We start from the raw sequence: 23,839 nt of genomic DNA, 5'->3' as shown, positions 1-23,839 counted from the left end.
TTTCATCCCCCTTCCAATCACACTCTACCTGGGGAGGATTATTAGCCCCCGCCAGCTGCTCCACCGCAACACCTTCTCATTGCATCTCCTCTCACGTTTAACATCTCTCCTCTCCTGTTATCTCGCTCACATTTCCCTTTTTCTTCTTTACTTGGTACAAATAAGAAAACACAGAGTGGGTCACACCTGCCAAACCACCAAACTCAGTCACGTTACACTGTATAAGTAGAAATTTGAATGAGTCTCACATTAAGAATGCGTATCATACGTTGTAGGGGAAAAAGTCATGTTTGATAATGCTGAAGATGATTGCTCATTTTTTACTTTTACAAAGTAACTAAAAACATAAAGTGGATTTAGTTATTATTGCACCAAATAGGTATTTTTATGGCCTAGTTTTTCCTCAGTTGAAGATACTGTAGTGCTTTGTTGTTCTGATGGCAACGGAGACAACAGGTCTTTGTTTTTCAATGTTCCATGCACACAGTTAGATTTATGTGTGTGTGTGTGTGTGTGTGTGTGTGTGTGTGTGTGTGTGTGTGTGTGTGTGTGTGTGTGTGTGTGTGTGTGTGTGTGTGTGTGTGTGTGTGTGTGTGTGTGTGTGTGTGTGTGTCTCCCTCCTTTTGCTCCAAGTACTTGAATGTGTGTGTGTTGGCTGCCATTTTGTCTGCTTTCCAGTATCAGTTTCAGAAGCTCCATCTTTGTTTCTGCATCAAACATTTTTCTTTATGTTTCTGAATGACAGACCTTTCATTGATACATATTCACAACACATTAAATATTTGTGAGACATCAGTAGAGTGTGAATCGATACAGTTCGTCTCATTTTCTGTCCTCCTGCACAAACTCAAGGCGCGATGATGCACTCCGACTCAGAACTTTTCTACGATAAGTGGATTTAAAGGTCATCCTGAAGCCTGATGGTTTAAAACTAGACATCTTGGTACAGTTAGCACGATAACAGCTGAGAGATTAATGTCAAATTCTCTTGTAAAATGAAATCTTGTTACGTAGAACAACTTAATTTAGAAAGTTACTGCAGTGGTTCACTTGGTGTGCCTGTTATCGCTCCTGACAGAAGACTGAAGCGACCAAGTGGTTGCTTCCTCTGAATACAGAGCTCATTTTCATTTGTCGACAGAGGAAATGGTTCATGTCAAATTATATCTAATGCTATAAACATTCCAGCAGCCGCGGCTGAAAAGAACAATAACTCTGCACCTGGCGATGCTTCTTATATCCCCCCTGAGAAAGGAGGTTTCAACACATTATTACCACGACAATAAGATGAGAGTAGCCTTCCAGGAACCACAGCGAGCCTGAATAATAACAACTGTGATGTAACATTATTCAACGAGCCCAAGTGTCACTACAGCGGGAGCTCAGTCTCCACAGAGGAGCGCGCATTAAGTGCCTGAGCGACATCCCGGTGGCCCGCTCTCTAAAGAATGCCATGCATTATTGACCTGAGAAGTCCAAGACCCCATCACTTATTCATCTGTTCCCACTCTACCCCTCCACAGCTCACAGACACAAGGCTGCAAGAGTGAAAGGTGGAGGATTATAGCATCGCGGACCACCTGCGAAGGAGAGCAGTTCAAAAGCTCCTGTGTTGTGACCCTGCAGTGAAGGTGAGCTGCGGGAGTCATGAGGCAGTCAAAGTCAGATTTGTTCATTAAAGCCAGCTTCCTTTGCAGGGAACAGCAAGTGTAATGAGAAGTTGACCAAATAATCAACAGAAAATATTTTAGGCCGTTTGTACATCGTGTTTAGTCAGAACTGACAACTTGCTGGTCAGCCGAACGTTGAGCATGCTAACACGCTAAGTGTTTTAAAAATGATAACTTACAATAATTTGCATTAACTTGCCAAGAATTCACAGGCTCCTGCTTCTCAAGATTTGCCGGTTTTCTTTGTCTGCCAGGATGATTTTCAACGGTGGGTCAGACTAAACAAGCATTATGAATGTCACCATAATAACTTTGACTTAGGAAATGGCATTTCCTATTTTTGAACCTTTTATGGACTAAATCATGAATCAATGAGTAATTGCAATAATAATTTATAACACTGCACAGCTAGTATATTAGATAAATAAACTGGAAAAATAGTGCTTCGAAACAGTTTCAAAACCACTGATAAGAGCAGCTATAAAAATATTACATAACAAATCAGAGCTGCACACAAACCTAAGGTCAGCCAACTGTGTTTGCATTATAGTAAATGAGAAAATAGGAACTGTAATTATCGTTGTACATTATTCTCAATATACTACCTAAAAATGATGCAAGGTAAACTGCAGGTGTTCACTCATACAGGCCTGGCAATGATCATCTGGAATAACAACATGCTGTTGTAGAGACACTTTGCATAAAGAACAAGGAACAAATGTTTTATTACAAGGAACAAATGTTTTATTAGTGGATTCTCTGGTATTTAGGCAAAGAGGCCAAAGCAGTTTGTCAAGATATGATTACCACTGAGGGTTTTTTTTTTTTAAAGGATGTAGATATTAGAATATAGGGGCAGGTACAATGTATAAATAGATTCCCTGCTGTGTGACTGTGATCTCTGCCCAGGCTGTTTCCACTGGGTAGGCGCAGACTCCACATACTATGTTCTCCATGCAGAGAAATACAAACATTCAAACGCAATCTGTATCACGCTGTCCTCCGAGGCATGTTATGCGACACATAAGTAAATTCTCCCAGACATATTGCCTGAGGTGGTTAACTAAGCTGTGCGGTTACAGACAATGTAAGACAGTGAATGTTACGGTTTGTTGGTGCTCTACTTTGATTCTGATGTATTTAGAAACATACAAGTTAACTTGGTTTTATTAGTTTCTCATCATTATGTCGAGTGAGAGCGGTTCCGGGATTTCTGATCAGTTTACAGCTTCTCTGGAAGTGTCAGAGTCCAAATTACAGACAGCCACATCGATAGGAGGTTGTCCACTTGGTATTCCAGTCACACACAGCGACTCTCAAACTCTATTCTTCTAAAGTGACCACTCAACTCTAAGCAGCCCGGGGGACAACCATATGACGACTTCTGTGTTTTGTTAATGTAAAAATGGCTGCAGAGGTCCCCGATTATTATGCAGCACGATGTCATCATCCTATTTATTGTCTTTTGAAGGTGATGTCTCAGCTCCATTTGTTAATAGGGACCAGAGAGACTAAGGGTGAAGACAAGGGCACTTGGTGATTTAAGATGCCCCCCCCCCCCCTGCACGCACACGCACACCCCCCATCCTTTTCCTATTGGTGCTGAGCTCCATGGCTCCTTATCAGCCAGCTCCCTGCTCCTTGGAAACAAACGGCAGAAAAAAGAAGAACGTATCAGCGGTGCAGACTGAGGTGTTTATTTAAAGCTGTGGTGGGAAGGTGAGGCGACAGAGAGGAATAAGAAAAAGAGACTAAAATAAGGCCATAATTCTGTATGCACCCTTTCAGTTAACTTCTGTGGTCTCCATGGGCGACCAAAAAGTTTTTTTGGGTTCATCATTCGCCCACAGATGTGAGCGCAGCCACATTTATAAACATGTGGTTGTTACAGATTTGCGGTTGGGGGGACGTGAAGACATGACATTTGACAACCAAAACATGACAGGGATGGGTGCTCGTGGGCTTATGTTGGCTGCAAAGCTAAAAAAAGAAGAAAAGAGGGGGGTGAATTCAGACGGAGTCGGGGGTGGAGGGCTTGAGGTGGCTGGCGGCGCACATATGAACATATGACCAACAATCAACCAAGCCGTCTCTGCAGCCTGTTTTGAATTAGAAGTGCAGCCTCTCATGTTTTACGACGTAATAAACGTCAAGGCAGCGAGATGTGAAGGCTCTCTGGGTGAAAGATGCAGCAGATGTCCTTTTTATATCTGCGCGTTTGATGGAATCCCGGGTAGGCCGGCAAGCAGAGTGCGAAGGCAGAATTCCTGATGGTGTAGCGGCACTGCAGTAGACCAAACTGTTATGCCCTGATCCATATTGATGTCTTTCTTTACACCTTCAGTCAAAGCTTTTCTAGTTTTGGATTATGACATAGAATAATAACACATTTCCATACCGGCGCTCCAGGAAAGTATTCCAATCAGTGATCTCCAGAGGTTAATATCACAAGCCAACAGGACACATTCAGTTTAAAATAGTTCTCAACTTCACCACAACCTTTAGTAGCCAGGCCATGTCAGTGTCATGTAAAAGCCAGTTTAAATATTTGAGAAATCATAAAGATTTATGATCTTACAAGAGACATTAAAAAGCAGTTAAGTGCACCCAGAAGATGAGAAAGACCTTTTGACAAAACATAAAAATATCAAATTACACCTCTGCTCCCTTCCCCGTCTGTAGGAGGATAAAATAGATGTATTAAATAAATCATTTCTAACTTAATTACATTAGGCCTATCTTAAGACTAATGGATATGAAAGCAGGTAAGAGTGAAATGTGTGTGAAATTCCTTTTCTTTTGTTTAAAGATATGCAGCTTTCTGCTATTAAGAAAATGGGCCAATAGTCACACTGAGCATTGAAAACCAGTGATTAAAAAAAAAAAAAAATGTTTGGCCTAAAATAATAACTTTAGAGAAAGCAAAATAAAGTCAGTCAAACACTGTCATATTTGTATGTCTGCAGTAAATACCGCAGGCGGCAATGCTGACCTCCAGTGTTGGTCAGTCTAGAAAAATCAATAATACTATACGGTGTTTGCTCACAACACCTTTTAACCATTTCACCTTTTGCAGATGAACCTTAAGGCCAGAACATCAATACATCCAGCACGACAAGAATAGGATTCACCTTAAAACACAAGACGGGACAAAACTTTCAGGTTTGAAATCCTTTGTTGACAGCAAAGTTAAGAACACACTGACTACAAAGTGTAACCAGATGCACAATACATCATACAGCGCACCATCATGTCCTAAACTGTATGCAGCGATTGTCCTGTAACGCAGTTAATAGTGCACGTGTGCTGTATAATGAAGTTAAAATGTGACAAATCAAACCTCTTCTGAATGCTAACTATCCGATACAAGTTGTTTGTTGTTTACGTGAAGGCGTTGCAGAGGCTAATCTGCGACAACAACTGCGGTCAGCTGCACTGCAGCACCATAAATTACACAACCCAATAGACGGACCTACAGCAACAACATCACCTAAAAAACCCACCACATCACACTCCGCTGATCCCTCAGTGAAAACCGTCTGCACACTCCGCGGTATCATGTTTGCACAAGACTGATACTGTCCTATTGTCTGCGTCCTGAGCTCACGATGCCACGTCATGTCGAGCACAGAGGGCGTTATTCATGTTGATCCGAGCAGATGAATTGCTGACTTTATGCTTCACTGACGCAGGACTAAAATGTCTATACGTGCTTTTGTTCTGAAAATGGGAGCTTCAGTTGCATAGGGATGGTTTACAAAACAATCACAGCTGCTGAAGCCGTGGCTGATGCTGCGGTGAAAGTGATACGTTTGAAACTACAGATCGATGTGAAACTCCGGCGGCGTGCATCATATTCTACACACACACTCACACAAATGATCGCACTCCAAAATATCAGCTCGACCAGCGTGAAACCTGACACCCAAAGTTTATTCCTGGGTGTAGATTGCTGCGTCTGGTTCTTTGCCTCCAATACATATATATTTCGAATCATTTTAATGCCGGCAACTATCTGTATATGAAGTATTTATGCCGTTTCCTCACATGCAGTGGATGCACACCGTTTCTTCAAAGGATTCGGCTTCACTTTCACAGTTTCTCCTGCTCAGATTTGTGCCATTTTCTATCTCTCCATCTCCCTCCCTCCCTCTCTCCCTCTCCTCATTCCTTCTCTTTCTAATTACTTTCATTTTCTCTCTCTAAATTCCTTTCATAAATCAAAAGAATAATAATGGAACCCTGTGAGAGAAGGAGAGAGGACAGATGGCAGTATGATGGCAGTGGCTGACAGCAGAGTGGATCCACAGATAACAGTCTCATAAATGTGGCTTTTAAAGGGTAAAAATCAGGCAGGATTTATTTATTTTTTCATTTTTATTTCCAGAAAAGCTTCAAAAACTAAATCATCACCTGGGAGATAATATTAACTTTCTGTAGCTGTCATATCGCTACTGTGAGAAGTACCTTGTACCAACTGAGGTAGGATAAATGAAACTAAATTTAGACAAGCCATGCTTTTGCGAGCACCGAAGGGAGCCTTGACAAGTAGGTTGCAACCGATCGCCATTAATAACCATTTAACTATCCGACTTAATGCGACTGGACCAAACTGAGCAAAGTGGTTTTAAAAAAAAAAACACACATTACTCTAACAGAAACATATGAATGCTGTGTACCACTGAGGAAGTTCAGTTAAAAAAAGATGTAGGATGTACTTTTCTGAGAGCAGAAATGCACCACTGCATTTGGACCCGGGATGGACCCGGGAGCGTCCATTTTGTTTCTCTGTTTTTGTTTACATGCAGAGAAAGTGAGAGGTCGTCCCGTGGGGGCTGACTTGACACTAAAAAGCTCAATGCTGCCTTTCAACCCGACTTTGCCGTTTACTCTCATGTAGCTCACGCTCGGAGAGAAATCAACAGTATTTAGCATTTTCTTCAAACAACTTCAGACTGGATATCTCGTCTGTCCTTTTCTTCTAAAACACTAGTTCAACATTTCAATGCCAACTCCCTTTCCGGTTGAAAGTAAAAATGAAAAAAAAAATAAAAAAAATAATCGCTTCCACTGTGTACACTAAACACCGAGCAGCCTGTTAGTTTAGCTTCAACAGTAAAGAAGGAAAACAGCTGCTCTGTCAAATGTAACGAAATAAAACTTCCAGCACCTGTGAAGCTCATTATTAGCATATTAGCCTTTCTTTTGTACAGGTTAAATAAACAGGATATAAAAGATTCATTTGTAGACAAATTTGTTGGCTGTTTCCAACTCTGGTTTTCAATCCTTGTGCTAAGCTATGCTAAACTAGCTGTAGGCTGGTAAACTTGGCTCACTACACTTACCTTAATAGTTAACAGACAGCCAGGTGTCAATTTTATCTTTTAACTCACAACAAGAAAGCAATGAACTCATTTAACAAAATGTATATAACTTGAGTCATTTATCAGTAACTTGATATAATTTGTATGTTATCTTATCCTCTTTGACCTTTCTTTTTTAACGTACCTAATGTGTAAAATGCCTGAAGCTGAAATCAACTATTCTTATTCAAAACTAAATCCATCCGTCAGACTGTTATGAAAAGAGAAGCCGTAGTGACTTAGCTTTGAGAGAGAAAATAACACATTTGTCCACCACAGGGTATCATTCGCCACATCTCAGAGCTGCTAATGCGACAGCAGCAGAACGAGCTCTGCTGAATCAATGACGATGATTTTGTTTGTCATGCAGCTCAAACCTGATGGTGAGAAACAACCACGGTCGGCTTCTGGTTCACACTCCCAATACAAGGCACTCTATTAAAGAGGGAACAAGCGGTGGTCAAGTTCTTCGCTCGAGGGGACTTAATAAAAAAAATAATAATAATTTTAAAAAAAAGAGGCTATAGAAGGTCTTGAATAAAGAACCGTGAATGCTTCTCTCTCTCTCTCAACCTGGAGAAAATGCAGTTATTTTCTATTTCAGAAGCTAAACTGCTTTTGTGACTCTGCGCCTGACCTTGCTCGGTTGTTGGTCATCGTGGAGAATAAAACGTGACGCTTGCTCCTGAATGAAATATCCACCATGTGAAAGAAGCAACATCCTTTCATGCAAACACCTGTGAATGTGAATGAAGAAACAACACACGAAGGCCTGAACACCTTTTTGCCCTCTAAACATGATCAAATCTTTCCATCAACAAACACGGAGAGAAACGACAAATATCTCTCGGACTGGTTGTAGAAGGTGAAATCGAGATGATCACGTGACTGATCTCATTTCTTTTAAGACCAAAGAGGGTTTGTGTGACTGTAGCATGATATTAATGGGCAGACACGAGGTTAATGGTTGGGCCTGTGAAAGACGCTTTAAATCTGATTGAAAAATACTTCTGGGTGAAAGCCTGAATCAGAACAAAAATGAGCTGAAGCAAATAAGACCTGTACCTGCGCTAAAACACGCAATGCGCAGCCAGCCAGCCAGCTTGGCATTCACCAGCATCAATCAGAGAGGCTTCACCTCCCTCAAGGTGCATGAAGGTACGACGCAGGCAGGCTCGGGTAAATGAACGACGACCAGAGTGTTTCTCGGAAACAATCAGAGGGTGGCGATGGTGTTGTGAGCCACCATTTATAACAGAAAGCGGCCCCTTCACAATGCGCGCAGTATAGGCCTGACATCCCCTCCCACCACCTCCACCCCCTCCCTGTTTCTGTCTCTCTCCCTCTCTGCAGTCCAAACGGTGCACGCCGCATAACGTGATATGGTATAGTGATCATGGCAACTGGAGCATCCTTTGGGGGCTTTACTACGCTGCAGGCTGTAGTCTGTGCCGTTGTCGTGAACACACAGCGGACATTGTCCGAAGGCTGCAGGCTCTTTGTTTAGGATTGTTTGCTTCCGTCTTTACCACAATAGCTGTAATTTTAAGGTCACTTAAAATCACGTCGCAATCATTAAAGGAATGTGATCTGAGGGCAACCTTTGCTCGTCTCCTGTTCCAGTATTCATTATAATGATCCCAGCGATGTGTCAACAGCTCAATCAAAGCTTAAGTGACATCATGTGTCAGTGGCCATCAGCCGCCTACGCACCATGTGGTAATGGACAATAATTCCAGGTGTGCCAGAGATCAACACCACTTCAGTATCCTCTCTACCGCATCATCAAACCACCAGATAATCAACAATTCAGGTCTCTGTTTCTGCATCAGCAGGGTCAGGTACCTCTCACAGCAGGCATGGCGTTGTGCGCTGTGCGTGACAGGCAGCCACCAGCCTCAATTCACTACAAAAGGATAGAAAAACAAGACAATTTTTTGCCTCCATAAATGCAGATGTCAAACATCTTTTCCACTAGATACAATATTTTAATTCAAAATATGAATGATGAGATTATGACTCACGCAAGGTGATGCTCGGTCTCGTGCATCCTTTTGAAATGGGTTACAGCTAAAAAGGTCAAGTATGGAAACAGCGTCACACTCTTAAAGCGTCATGTGTGGTCTGCAGGGAGCCTAATGTCCTGCACCAGAAACGCACCACTCCAAACTGGTACACGAGTGGGGTACCCAATTTAGCACGCTGCCATCGTGCACCACGCGTGATGATTGACAGACAGCGTGCGCGGGGCTTATTGACAGTTTTGTGCGTCGCCACGGAGACGGCTGGCTGGCTGTGGATGGATAGATGGGGTACAGAGGTGGGACGCAGGGGGCGGGGGTGTCGTAGTGCGGGTTTCACCAAGGTCCTCCCCGCAACTCGTCCCCCCCCCCCCCCACCCCCGTCATCCCCCCCAAGCGTTGTACCAGCAGGATATGTTTGCCTTCATGTCTCGGTCACGTCAATGTGGCACGAATTTGGCTTGTGATGATGCAAAGACACTGCGTAAAAGAAATTAAAATGGAGCGAAGCCTCCCCCCCCCCCCCCCAGTTTATATCGGCAACCCTCCTACCACCTCCTTCACCATGGCGCAGTTTACTATAACATGACATTCTCTCAATCATACTCCTTCCACCGCAATCACCCCGACTCCTCTTTTCAGATCAGCGGGGATGCTCCTTTTTTTTTTTTTTTTTTTGCTTTGTGGTAGCCACGAGTGCGCCAGATTGATTCATGCCTCATCATCTTGCTGCGACATCAGCAGTCTACCTGCTGCCAGCTCTGAGGTGAGATCTCATTCCGCCACGGCACCGATTTTGAAGGAAACAACCCCCCCTCCTACCTTTTTTTTTTTTTTTTTTTTTTTTCGCATCCTCTTTTCTTAGGTCGCAAACATCGACCTGCTGAGACGTTTATTTCGGCTTCGCGGTGTGTGTGCGTGTGCGTGTTCCCTCTCTAGCGCTGTCCAAGGTACTGAAACCCTGAAAACGCCCACATTGAATATACGCATTATAGCGCACCGCATCCATCCTCTCAGCCATCCACTGCGTGTTTGAGATTTATCACCCAGGAGGTCACGCATTGCCGTCTTCCTCTCCTGCGTCGCTTTCTTCACCCTTTTCTTCCCGCTAACAACGCTGCAAATCATCCACTATATCCCCAAACAGCCAAAAGCATGCAATGACCTTTCACATCGGCGTCATTCAAACTGAAAAGAAACCCGATGTCCACCGCTCACAAACACGGAATCATCTGCTGCTTCAATTTACAAATAAATCAACTGGTTTTAGAAATATAAAAATGGTAAAAATGTAGTAGAAAAGGTCTCCGGTCTCACCTGTGCCTGCTCTCGGTGCCCCACCGTCAGTATGGGAGGAAAAGTCTGCGTATATCAACAGCTACCCGATACCAGTCGCTCTGTAAATGACTGGGATGTTGCAAAGGCACTGCGCGTCGGCTGATTCCTCCTCACTACTTCTTCTTCAATGGGGGGAAAGCAGTGCAGCTCTCGTCAAAGATGGCGGACACTTTTGACGTCAGCAGCGGCTTTTAATAGATATCTGTCAGCGAGGGGGAGAGCGAGAGAGAGAGAGAGCGAGAGAGAGAGAAAGCGAGAGAGAAAGAAAGAGCGAGAAAGAGCGAGAAAAAGCGAGAGAGAAAAGTCTTTGTTACGAGGGCCAGCTGCGTGGACAGCAGCTCAGCGACTGAATATTTTAGATGTTTTCAAATGCTGCTGGTCTATGTTTCATATCCCGCCACATGGATGCTAGATCTAGATTCAATAGATCAGCTCTTCATACATGAATTTAGGCATCCTTGTTTTTCCTGCTCAACACTTTACCAGACAACATTTCTCGAGGTTCCTCTCAGCTTTTGCAAGCTCATAAGTGTCATTTCATCGTGACAACAGATTAAAAAATGTGGACTATATTCCAGTCAAACTCGCTTTGCACTGTCACTGCACACAAACATACACACAGTGGGATCTGAATGGGAACTTCATTATTGTTTTAAATCCCACCATTATGAGTAGGCATGCTCCAACCAAAACTGGACCACCTGTTGGCTAAGTGGGCCCTGTGGCTCCAGAGACACGGACTGGTCCTAATGCACGTCTGTACTACAGTCCAGATCTAGACCTGCAGGTGATATTGATCTTATATGGTGTATAGACCTAAATTATTTGTGTTTAATCAAATTACTTGACATTAAACCTGGAGAATTACAGTGGTCCCACATTTAAAACTGCACACACTGATCATAGAGATGAACTGGGGGGTTAATAGGGGCCTAGTAGTATCTATTTGCTCTTGGCTCCAGAGAAGTTTAATCTGGCCATAAACTGGGAGCTATAGTGATTGGTTTCTCTGTTTTGGATTGGTTTCTTCCTCCTGTTTGAGTAACAGTTGCTACAATTCCCAGATGTTTGAGGAATTGTCAGCCTCTTTCTAAAATCAAGGTTTATATTTGTGATTTATTTCCTTCAGTAGGAACCAATGAATGAATGACACCAAGAGCAGAAGACAATCTGGGAAACCAGAAAGTATTGTGAGCTGGACGAATAGGTTATTAGGTTTGGTCTTTATAGATTTTTGACTATAAGATAAAGATAGAATATCACCAGCCTTTTCCTTTAAGTCATTGCTTGTTTATTGGAAATTTCAAATCAAGATTTTTGCGTAGCTCAGTGCCATAAACAGTTGTCTCACACGTATCCCACGTATCCACTCCTGCACACCAGCAAAATGTGTCATTTATCACATTTTCTCTGTCAGTTACTCAGAAGAAAAATACGGTGTGACGTTGAAACAGTTGCTGGGTGCTGTGTCACTCAGCCGTTTTTTTTTTTTTTTCTGCAACCATGTTCTCAGTGGCAGAAACTATGTATGAACACAGAAACATACAACATGTACAGTGCGATTTTAAGCACTCGTGTGCTCCAGATCAATTAAAACGCGAAACGCTAATGCTTTGTATTTCTGATCAGTCAAATGAGAAGCGTACAAAGAGACTGATTGATGTTTTCTCTGAATCGTCTGTGGACTCAACAGCGTGGGAATGTCCCCCCCTCCTCCATTCCCCCCTCCCCCCTCCCTCTCCAGCCGCTGCTTGGCACTGTAACAAATGTGTCTTCAATTGCTCTGAAGCGAACCTGTCTCCTAAATTAATGATAATGATAACGCTGCATGAAAAATCCATTTGGAGAGGAGAGCCAGAGGAGAAGAGTGGGGACTGTGTGTGTGTGTGTGTGTGTGTGTGTGTGTGTGTGTGTGTGTGTGTGTGTGTGTGTGTGTGTGTGTGTGTGTGTGTGTGTGTGTGTGTGTGTGTGTGTGTGTGTGTGTGTGTGTGTGTGTGTGTGTGCGCACAGTGAGTCCATGTATGTCTGTGGGGAAGTTTGTGTGTGTAGGGATGTGTGTGTGCATTTGAGCGAGGAGAATGAATCTACAGGTTTCTCATTCATTCACTCTCCTTTAAAAACAATATAACAGGAGTATATCAAACCATATTAGGGGCTGATGGACGTGAAGGATTGTAGGTCTGTTTGAAGAGAGACAACAGAAAGTGTGGAAGATCAGGTTATAGCAGTCGTTTCCAAACTGAGGTCCAAAGGCCTCGAAGGGTCCTTACAGTAAACTGATGGGTCCTATTCCAATGCACACACAAATAAAAGACAACATGTATGTATTTTTAGTCTCAAAAATGACTAATATCATTCTCAGTAACAGAATGATGGAAAAGTGTTTCAGTGGTCAGCACTGTGGCTTCATCACAAGAGGATTGGTTTGACTTCTTGCCGTCTCGGGTCCTTTCTTTGTAGTGCTTGCATGTTCTCCCCTGGCTTCCTTCCACCATCAGAGACAAGTGTGTGTTCGGATTAATACTAATAATATTAGTGACCACCTTATTAGCGAGTAGCCCGGTAACACTCCAAAGCATGTGTAGGTTGCCGGTTCGATCCCTGGCTCCTCTTGTCCACATGCCCAAGTGTCCATGGGCATGACACTGAACACCAAGTTGCTCCCAGTGGTGTACGATTGGTGTGTGAATGTATTCCTGATGGCGGGCACGTGGCAGCTCAGCCTCAGTGCCTGAATGGGCAAAGGGGAACAGTGTAAAGAGCTTTGAGACTGCTAACGTGATAAAGTTTTGTATAAATGCAGACCATTGACCATTTACAGGTGTATCAGTGATGGCTGCGTTCCATACAGGGGGAGGTCCTGCCTTTGTGCATGTTGGTTCACTTCATGGTACCGAGACATTTTTAATTCCATCTGTACTTTCCAGATTGAAACAAAATGTCTATTGTGAAAAAGATACATTATTAGTTATGATTTAATCCACACACATTTAATGACTAATGCCGTGAGACTGCAGCCTGGGTAGCAGCTCTATCAGTGGCGCCCTGAGATAGATGTTAACAACAGCAGGGTAACAATGCTGGAAATTGTAATGCTAACAATCAAAGGTTTAGCAGGTATAATGTTTACCATGCTCACCATCTTAACTTATCAAAGTAATATTTGTTAATTAGCACACAAAAAAAAGTGCAGCTGAGGTGGAGGAGGGTGGAATTAATTTTGCAGGTATAAGCAAAGTATTGGACTAATTCAAAATCTGACATGATGATGGTGCTAAAGGGGAAAACTTAATGAATGTGTACCAAATTTCACTCCATCTAATAACTGATGAGATGAATGATACTTTCATGATTTCCATAAAGTCTTGGTATTGTGTAGAAATGCTTTTGAGACTTTTTAATCAGAAACATTACAAATCTTCCCCGAAACCCAAAGTAATTCTATTTTAAAATAGTTTACTGGTCTTTCAGTCGTCCTGATATTTCAGCCATATGAACGACAAATACATGGAGAATGTGCCTACAACCATGGCTTGATTAATCCAGGCCCATTTTAACCTCCTGATCCTTTGAAGCATGAGTAAATCTTCATGTCCCCAAATCTGTAAATTGGTGGTAATTTGAACAATATGAACTATTATTTACTAATATAAACTATACAAGCACCATAAACCTAAAATAGAAAAGGTCATGATTTTTGCTCCTCTACAAGACAGGCCCACAGCATTAGACGATAATGAAAGCCCTTCTTATGCTGACATTGCACTTTTAATGTTGAATTCCCCAAAAAAACTGCAGTAGATCAAAAACCTCACTGATGGTGAAAACGGAAACTCTTCAGGACTCTGGGTGTCAGGGGTCGTGGGGGAGTTTAAGTGGTAACTCAGCCTTGGTCATTTCAAACTGAAGTTTAGACCTCAATGGATTCATATTCATTGTAATGAAGGTCCTCTTCATTACAATGAATGACATTAAAAAATAATTTTAATTGAAAGTTTCATCTCCAGGTGAAACGTTGTGTTAAGCAAGTGCACTTTAGTTTCTTACCTCTGTTGTGTACTTCCTGTCTCAGGTGTTCATGCCAAAAGAGTCCCGGGCAGCTTGAGCCTGGGAGAAACCAAGTGGCTAACTGATGAGGGGTGACATGTTTCTGCTGACTTAAACTTGAAATGATACCTTTATATCTGGAATGTAAAATTGTTTGGATAAAATGATCAATGTAATGTAATGTGTGTATATGCAAATATCTTGATGGCTGTAATGTGTGTAGTTGGTTTTGTTGGATTGTGTGGACCAGTCTACCCTGTGGATTGGTAGGGTCTGTGGTGGTAATTAGTAAGAGCCTATAAAAGGCTGCCAGTTAAGCTCAGGAGGGCTGATGGTGGTGCTGGGACCTTGTGCCACCTGGTCGGCAGTGGTTTTTGGAGCACCATGTTGGTTTTGCTGTATTATATTGTGGGAGAATAAACACTTGCTTGGTCTGCATCTCAATATACCTCAAGCCTTTTGCTTTATTCCAGCTGCTACTGGTAATCTTAACAATTTACCATTATATTGTTCACAGTAAAGAAATCATTAAACATTGGACATGTGTACGGTCCTGCAGTTCTTTGTCAGTGGGCTCTGTTTGATGCACTTGTTCATTCAAACCTTTCTATTTTATTTCTTACAAAACATACATTCCATACATTCATGCTACATGTGATTAAATGCACAACATCAGGAAACAGCATAAACAAGAAATAGTTGAATACTTGAATGCCTTCCAGTGACTCAGCAAATCCATCCAGAAACATCTACCTTTTGGTCCTCCCAGAGATTTTCAGGACATTATTACTTGTACCTGATTGAGGTTAATCCAATTGGACACACTTTTTCTATTAATACAGTGAGAAATTTAGATTAGGGTGATTTTTTGTCTGACAGGGTTATCAGCCATCTGAATAAAGCATTGTCAGCTTATTTCCGGAAACATCCCTCTGGCACTTCTGCTGCTTATCTTTCACATTTTATCCTCCACAGACCAGCTCCAGATTGAACCGTTTGATGAAGTGGTAACGCTGCACGTTGTTAGTTCTCTGGCTCGTAGATTTAAGGGTGAGTCGGTCACTGTAATTTAGCATTCGAATGTAACGTGATGCCTTAAGATGAGTTGACGCTGATGAAGAGTACATTTGAAATGAACGCTGTCGATGAGAGTCTTTAACGACTCATCATTTACTCACCTTTATTTGTCTTTTCAATCTTTGAAGCTTGCTGTATATTTTGGCTTTTTGCAGAGATGAAAGAGAATGTCTAACTTTTCAGGCTTTGTCGAACAGTCAAAGAGCAAAACACAGCAAGTAGAGGAGAAGATTAGCCACAGCATTATCAACCCTGTAGCAGACAAGCTCACGCACTCTCATCTCTCCCCCCTCTGACTGATTTCATTCTTAATTAAACTTCAGAGGGAAGGTGGGGGGCCGGTGGAACTGAGGGAGGAGAGGAGAGCAGGGGTGAGCTGTGAAACAGTGATGAGGCAAAAAAAACAACAACAACAAACAACAGGTATGTGAAAAAAACAGAAAGAAATGTGCAAAAAAAAAAAAATCGACTGAGACAGACATATGACATCAGAGAGGACGAGAGGCACAACACATTTAAATGTATATACTGTATATATATTTATAGATATATATACAGTGAATATATATATAAATATATATATTTTTTATCTCTATCTATATAGATATTTACATGTGTATATATATATTTTCACTGTATATTTATCTATACATAATACATAAACACAGAATCAGTGTATGAAGTGAAGGAGGGCAGGATGAGATGAAGCCAGTCAGCCAGGCTGAGTGGTTCAGTGTGGGGGAGGGCGCTGCAGCAGCAGCCTTGCTGTGACTCAGCACTAAAATCTGCCTCTCTCTCTCTCCTCTCCCTCAAATATCAGTCCTTAGTCATCCTACCAAACACACTGTTAGACCTCTTTTTCATCGTTCTTTGGAGAGCCTGTCAGCAGTGTGTTTCATGTGGTTCGGCTGTTGTGTTGAAATGTTCCATCGGATTAAGGTTACATTTATTTCACGGCGCAGATTCAACCGTGTATAAAGAAGCCATGAGTGCATTTAAAAGTATCTTGGTTTCTGTATTTGTTCTGGATATTTGGTAAAATATACTGGTGCAAATGCAACAGCTTAATTTGTTCTTTCACTTTAAGATTTAAGACACATATTATAGCTTTTAAAATGATTTAATTTGTTGCTTTCCAGCAAATCGCCAAGTGAAATATAAAGATGTAAAACAGTCTAGTTTTGCTACTTTCTGAAGATCTGAATATTCTTTCCCTCAGTTGAAACTTTAGTCACAAAAAGCTTTTTGTACATTATGGGCCTGACTTACTAATGGTTTGCGTGTGTAAAATCACGTGCAAACGCCACACCGCCCGCAAGCAAATCTACTAACGACGTGCAGTGAGGATTGCTTCTTTGAAATGTGCTATTTAACACACGTTGTCCATTTTGCGTGTTTGCCTGCATGCATATGTAATATTGGGCGTGTCTGCTTGAAGGTGCAAAATACTGGGGGTGGGGGCATGCAACATACAACATGCGAATAGAACAATCTAGCACCCGCAACGATATTTACTACACCTGAAAGTAGAAACAGGAGAAGTGTTTGCGTGTGTATTTTAGGACGACTGAATCAGATCCCTCAAATCTGGAGAGACGGCTGCTGTTATTATTGTGGTGAGAAGGAGACGCAGGGAAACTAAAGAATAGGTTGAGAACGTGTTTTACACCCGTGGAAACATTTGAGATGACAGAGGGAGAGATTATTCAGACATATCGTCTGTCCAGCGATGACATTTCTGAGTTATTGTATGAAATGAATGCTGCTTGACAGCCAATAACAAGGAGGAGCCACGAAATACTAGCAATGTCAAAACTTCTTACGACTCAGCATTTTCCTGCCTCTGGGTCATTCCTGCGTATCGCTGCTTGGATATCCCGCCAGTCCTGTTATTCAAGGTGAGCTGTCACAGGTCCTGAATGAAAAGTCACCTGCTCATCACAGAAATATCTAGACCTGCTGATCGGTGTTTGTTAGAGGATCTCATCCACCGTCCCTCCTCTTTTATTGCCGACGTTTTATTATGATGACTTTTTTTTTCGCCTTTTTATTTTTCCCACAGTATTGACTTTCTTGCTAATAATCTCCTTATAGCGTTTTGTTCTTGTTATATTTCTATTTCTTAATTTCAATGGCATCAGATTTCCTTTTGCTTTTGCGATGGCTGTTTTCTATTGCTGGAATCACTTCAACACACGCAAACACCTCATTTAAATACAGCGATTTGCACCTGATTTCAATGACGCAATTACTCTTAGTAAATTACCCGCAAAACGGGTGCAAAAAAAAAAAAAAAAGTGTAAACTTTTAGAAGGAACACGCAATTTATTACCCTTTATTTGAGATCTTAGTAAATCAGTCCCTGAGTGTATGGGTACCTGATTAAATGACACCAAAATAAAAGTTTTGTTCTGTTAAATGTACTTCCTCAGAAGTGTACCTCTATCCTGGCTAACAGCAGAACTCAGAAGAAGTCATCATCCTTTACACAAGATAAACAAAACAAGAGCAAAACCACAACGTACAAATACTCTAAATTAAGATATGAGTGCAGAAATTTAGCAAAAGTAAAACTACCTATAAAGAAGGAAGAATGATATGATATGATGATATGGATATATTAATATTGGGTTTGCATCAACATGCGAGTTAAAATTTGAAAGGAACACTATATATTTTTGACCACTAGCAGTGCTGTGAAGGAATGTTTTTAAGAGTGACCCCCATTTTGGTTGTATTATGCATAAAACTGGTGAAGGTGTCACCGTATTCCTCCAATCAACGATCGGAGGTGGTAATCGCAGAGCAGTGTGTCAGCAGGGCAGGTAGGAAGATGACTGGCAGCAGACGTTTCTGTAAACAGTGCAGGTTTTTCGGAGGAGGAAAAAACAGCCAACACGTTAGATTAGGTACAGCTTATCTGAGCAACTTTTGAGCAGTTTAATGTATTGCATAAACAATCAATCACATTTATTTTTCAATACATTTTGCACATTGCAAGTGTTTTTTTTAATCTAAATCTATAATTTGAATGTAGCTGTAAAATTAATGCAGTACAATAAGAAGTATGATATTTCCTTCTGATAAAATTGAAATACGTAAAAGTAAAAATACTATAAGTAGTGAAGTACAGTACTCAAGAGTAAATGTACTTTACACTGCAGATTAGTGGTGTTTATTTATGTATTTTAACATTAAACTGTTTTATATGTTACAGACTCGATCTCAGCATCGTCCACGGTTCATGTTCAGCGGTTGGATCCTCAGTGCGGTTACCTGTAGGCCTGTTGTGTTGCTTTGTCTTTACAGAGGCGCTGAACTGTGAGCGACTGCACGCCAACAAAGACGTGCATGAAGAATAGCTCTCGGTCTCATCAGGCCCACTGGAGAGAGTGATATTCAATCTGATAATTGAGGTATTGATAGATCGGGAGTGAGTGGTGACATTGATAAGTGTGGGACTGAAGGTCTTGCATGCGACGGTGAGGATGGTTGTCGGAGCCAGAATGGATTTGCATCGACCCGCGGCTCTACGCCTCACTGCCCTCTTTTTTCTTCTCTTTTCCATCTTTGGCTTTTCTATTTTCTTTCTTCTGTTTGCTCCAGTGCTCGCTTACTTTCCCCCTGCTATCAATTTACAGCCCTCCTCTCTCCTCTTCTCCTTTCTGTCTTCCTTCAGTTGTATTTTTTTGTAAGTAGTATTTGTGAATGAAGTGAAGGTTTGATTCATTGAGTGTAAACAGCTGAGCTCAAGAGAGCAGAGGAGAACAGACGATAAGAGGACAGAGCAGAAAAACACAGCTCCAGATGATGCAACAGAAAGGTTACGTAAGTTATCAAGTATCCTCATCCAACACCATAAAACATACACACATCCTGGAGAGTGTCATGTCAAGTAACAAGGTAATGTAACATAATGTAAGTCAAGGTAATGCAACAATAGAGCAGAGAGCAGAGGAGGAAAGGGAAACCAAAACAGAGCAGAAGTGGCGAGTGTGCACTGGCCCAGAACCTAACATCCCTCCTGGCTAGCTCGAAGGAAGTGGAACATTACTGCCGACTGAAATCCAAATGTGCGTACTCCCAATCTCCCGTATGGGCACATGTGCGTAGATAAAGCTCCACATAAATGTGCGTTTGAATGTTTGAACAGCTGACACCGTGCTTCTGCATGACTAGGGTTAAAATGCCCAGTGAGCAGAGAAATGTCATGAGCTTTGTTTCAGGATAAGAGAAATAAGATATTTAGTTTTACTTGTACGGTAATGAGAGATGAATAAACGTGCTAAAAATAAATGAATATTTCCATCATCTCTCCCTCAGAAGGGCCTTTTCCAATTTAATTTGTTTGCTCAAATTTAGGAGACAAAAAGACAAAAGGAGCTGCTTTACAAATGCTAACACTGGAAAATTAGGTCCATGTAAATAAATACATTAAAGCCAATAAATAGTTGGACATCATTTGACTGTCCAACAATCCCACTGATGTCTCAGATATACGCACGCGTTAGGTTTAGGCACCAAAAACCACATGGGGATCATGTTTCGGTTAAAATAAGTTAACTTATGTACATAAGTGGATTACATTTGTTTACTTGCTTGCGTTATAAAAAAAAAAAAAAAAAATCCACATGAATTTTTGTTCTCTCAGACTTGAACACATCTCTCCTGGGGAAAAGTCTGAACCTTTGAATTCCACAGATACTGTCACCATTTCTACTCGGTCACATGACCTCCCTCTGTCTTATGCGATTTTAAAACTAATACTGTATGTTTTGCAATGTAGCGTTTTGGTGTGAGACTGGGCTGCAATGGTTGCATGAAAAGAGACATGAATCGCTCTATAGGTAGGGTAGGATGGAGCGCGAGATTGAGAGGTGGATCAGTTTGGTGTCAGCAGTGGATGTACCAAATTGCAGTTGTTGGAGAGGTGGCTGTCTAAGCTTTTGATTTACTGTTCAATCTACGGTCCGACCCTCACCTCTTGTCATGAGCTTTGGGTCGTGACCGGAAGGAAGAGATTATGGATACAAGTGACTGAAATGAGTTTCTCTTGTAAGATGGCTGTGCTGGGCCTCAGAGGTAGGTTGAGGGGCTCCGACATCCAGATAAAACTCAAAGAGACCCGCTGCTCCTTGAGTTGAGGTGGTTCAGGCATCTGATTAGGATGCTTCCTGGAAGCCTTCCAGTGGAGCTTTTCCGTAGATGTCCAACTGGGAGGAGACCCCAGGATAGACCCAGAACATTCTGGAGAGATTGTATCTCTCATCTGGCCTGGAAGCCCCTCGGGATCTCCCAGGAGGAGCTGGAAAATGTCATCGCTGGGCAGAGGAACATCCGGGCTAACGTGCTCATCCTGCTGCCACCACAACTGGACCTCAGATGAGAAGCAGAAAATGACTGGATATATAACACACTCATTGCCATTAAACTTGCCACAGACATTCATCTTTCTCTCGGGTTAAATTGAATAACTTTAAAAAAAAACTTCACTTTTTCCTCTACTTTGTTTTTGAAACCAAACACTTGAATAATAACAGTACATTCCCACCAGCCACAATGTACTTTGTGTTTAGTGCTAATCAGCACATTTTCCAATGTCAGCATGCTAAATTAAGATGTTGAACAGTAAACATTGTACCTGCTAAAAATCAGCCTTTTAACATTGTTACTGTGAGCACGTTAGCACGCTGATGCTAGCGTTTTGCTAAAAGCGCCGCTGTGCTTCAGATACAACCTCACAGAGCAGCTAGTATGGCTGTAGCTGCCTGCATGCTTCATTGGACCTGCTTGTTTGATGCCTTCAGAAATCCTTCACCTATCTGACCTCTGAATGGATCGTTTTCCCCCAAACTGACATTTATGCAAACTAGATGCAGTGACTGTGTCAGTTCCAGTAGTGGGTAGGTGAGGACATCAGCAGGGCTCAAACGTAGAACTGCAGTTTCATCAAATAACTACTACGTTATTGTTTCATTTCAGCTTAGTTTGAGAGTCGACCATGCATTTCGCCGAGTAGAGAGTTATTTAAATTTGATGACAACGACGCTCGTTATGTAACTGTAAAACTATTTTAAATGCAGCCATGAATGGACAAACTTTGACCGCAAGCTGCTGAAACCAGACAAAAATATTAGCACTTTTCAAACGCACCCTACCTGTATGTACTGAAAATAGTGAGGATACCAACATTACCCCACCTTTAGAAGAACAGCTACTGTAAAAGTGGCTTTAAATCAGAACCAGAAAACATTATATCACCACACAATGAGAGCTGGTAAAATATAAATATTTTTGTCCAATATTTCTGCACCAAACATTGCATATAACTACTTTTACTTTCCTCAACTTTCTGTCCTTCTCACCTCTTCATCACATCACCTCCCTCTCTTCTCAGTTGCTTTCTTCTCCTTCCCTCTCTCCTCACCAGGCAATAACAACCCCACCCCAGCACTCCCCCTCTGTGTCTCTTCCTTCCTCTTCATCATGTAACGCACCTCCAGGGTACAGATCAACACTCCCATCCCTGAGCTCCCCTTCCCCTTTTATCTCTTTCTCCTTCTTCCTCCCTCCTCTCCTCCTCTCCCCTTCGTGTCTTCTCCCCTTTCATCCTCCTCTCATCCCTCCACATCGTCAATGCGTCAGGCGTTTCCTATTATATGTGTATGTAGGGTCAGCAAAGTCAGCGTCCCAGCTGGCCAATCACATCTTCTCTATTTCTGATTCCATGTCACACGTGTGTGTATGTGTCTTCACATCTTGTGTGTGTGTGTGTGTGTGTGTGTGTGTGTGTGTGTGTGTTGTGTGTGTGTGTTTGTGTGTGTGTGTGTGTGTGTGTGTGTGTGTGTGTGTGTGTGTGTGTGTGTGTGTGTGTGTGTGTGTGTGTGTGTGTGTGTGTGTGTGTGTGTGTGTGTGTGTTTTGTGATTCCCCCTACGGATCGAGCTGTGTCTTTGTGTTTGTGTACATTTCGCGTGTGTGTGTGTGTGTGTGTGTGTGTGTGTGTGTGTGTGTGTGTGTGTGTGTGTGTGTGTGTGTGTGTGTGTGTGTGTGTGTGTGTGTGCGAATTGGGCTAATCACACTGTGATGTGCATGCAAATGTTTCACCTCAGCAGATCGAAAAGCGAGCTCCCAGTGTCTTGCACCTGCCTGTTGCTATGGAAACTGGGTATCCTCTGTGCGTCACCTGTGCCCATGTTTGGTCTGGTTTCCTGCTCCTTTCTATCAGCTTCTCACTTGCTCTCTCTCTCGCTCTCGCCATAATTTACTGTCTGTCTCTCTCCCTCTCTCTGGAGTCCAAATCGCGCTCACTGAAAGAGACACACACACACACACACACACACACACACACACACACACACACACACACACACACACACACACACACACACACACACACACACACACACACACACACACACACACACACACACACACACACAACTAAAGTACTGGACTCAAACCACAGCCCTTAAGTCTGTTAACCACATGAATTATTATGATTCGAATAAGCTACACACAGACCACAATTCACGCTGTACACACACAAACAAAACCAGAAACACACCATACACATCACTTTAACACAGACAAGACAAAATAGATTTGAAACTAATGACAACACGTTGCTCTGTGATGCTCTTAAACAGAATTAGCCAAGCTTTGATCAGCGGCTGTTGATGGTTCAAACAGATGTGTCGTTCTTTATGAATCAGCGATGAGCCAGCGTGTGGCTCAGACCAAAAGCAAAGTGATTACTCATCATCAAACCCTGACTGGCACAATACAGCACAGAGAGTGGGGTGCACCTTCAGGATTTGTCTCCCCTGATACCAGTTCTGAAGAACCAGTCTGACATCAGGGCATCTGTCCAAATTTAAAAACATAGAGTTTACTTCTTTCTGAGAAACATCAGAAAGATGCCCTTTTTTTTTTCTCAGGTGAGACTGAAGCTACGTTAGAAAAGAAGATCAACATCACTCTCATATCTCCTTGATGTAAAAGACGACAGCTTGGAGACAGTTAGCATAAAGACAGGGGTTCCTCAGGCTAGCTAGCTGGGCTTCGTCTGAAGGTAAAAATATATTTTTTTAAACAGCAGCATTAAAGCTAGTTATTTTATATGTTATTTATTTTTTTGTTTCATCTACCAAAAAATTTAAAAAAAAGTAAAAATGAGATTTACATATCAGGTGCAGTTTAGGAAGTCATTGCAAAGGTCTGGTCGATGCCAGTCAGCATAGTTAATACGAATGATCAGTTCTCGTTCCCTGAGTCATTCTCCTCTGTCTGGTGTTGCTCCATCACTAACCTCTCACTAACTCG

At 42.1% G+C, this 23,839-nt stretch overlaps 1 protein-coding gene across 1 annotated transcript in view; it reads right to left on the bottom strand.

Annotated features, from left to right (window-relative positions):
* Window positions 1-10,545, bottom strand: part of snap25a (synaptosome associated protein 25a) — a 34,624-nt gene extending 24,079 nt beyond the window's left edge. The window contains exon 1 of the mRNA XM_069703091.1: window positions 10,372-10,545. The gene's annotated coding sequence lies outside the window, so the exon portion shown is untranslated. The remainder of the gene's footprint in view (window positions 1-10,371) is intronic.
* Window positions 10,546-23,839: the final 13,294 nt, after the last annotated feature.

The sequence above is a fragment of the Brachyistius frenatus genome, unplaced genomic scaffold, assembly GCF_029030835.1.
Source record: "Brachyistius frenatus isolate BFR_SWC_R1_liver_20210118 unplaced genomic scaffold, ASM2903083v1 Contig_44, whole genome shotgun sequence".
In the NCBI taxonomy this organism is placed as follows: domain Eukaryota; kingdom Metazoa; phylum Chordata; class Actinopteri; family Embiotocidae; genus Brachyistius; species Brachyistius frenatus.
The sequence above is the reverse complement of the archived record's forward strand: the minus strand, read 5'-3'. Positions and strand labels throughout refer to the sequence as shown.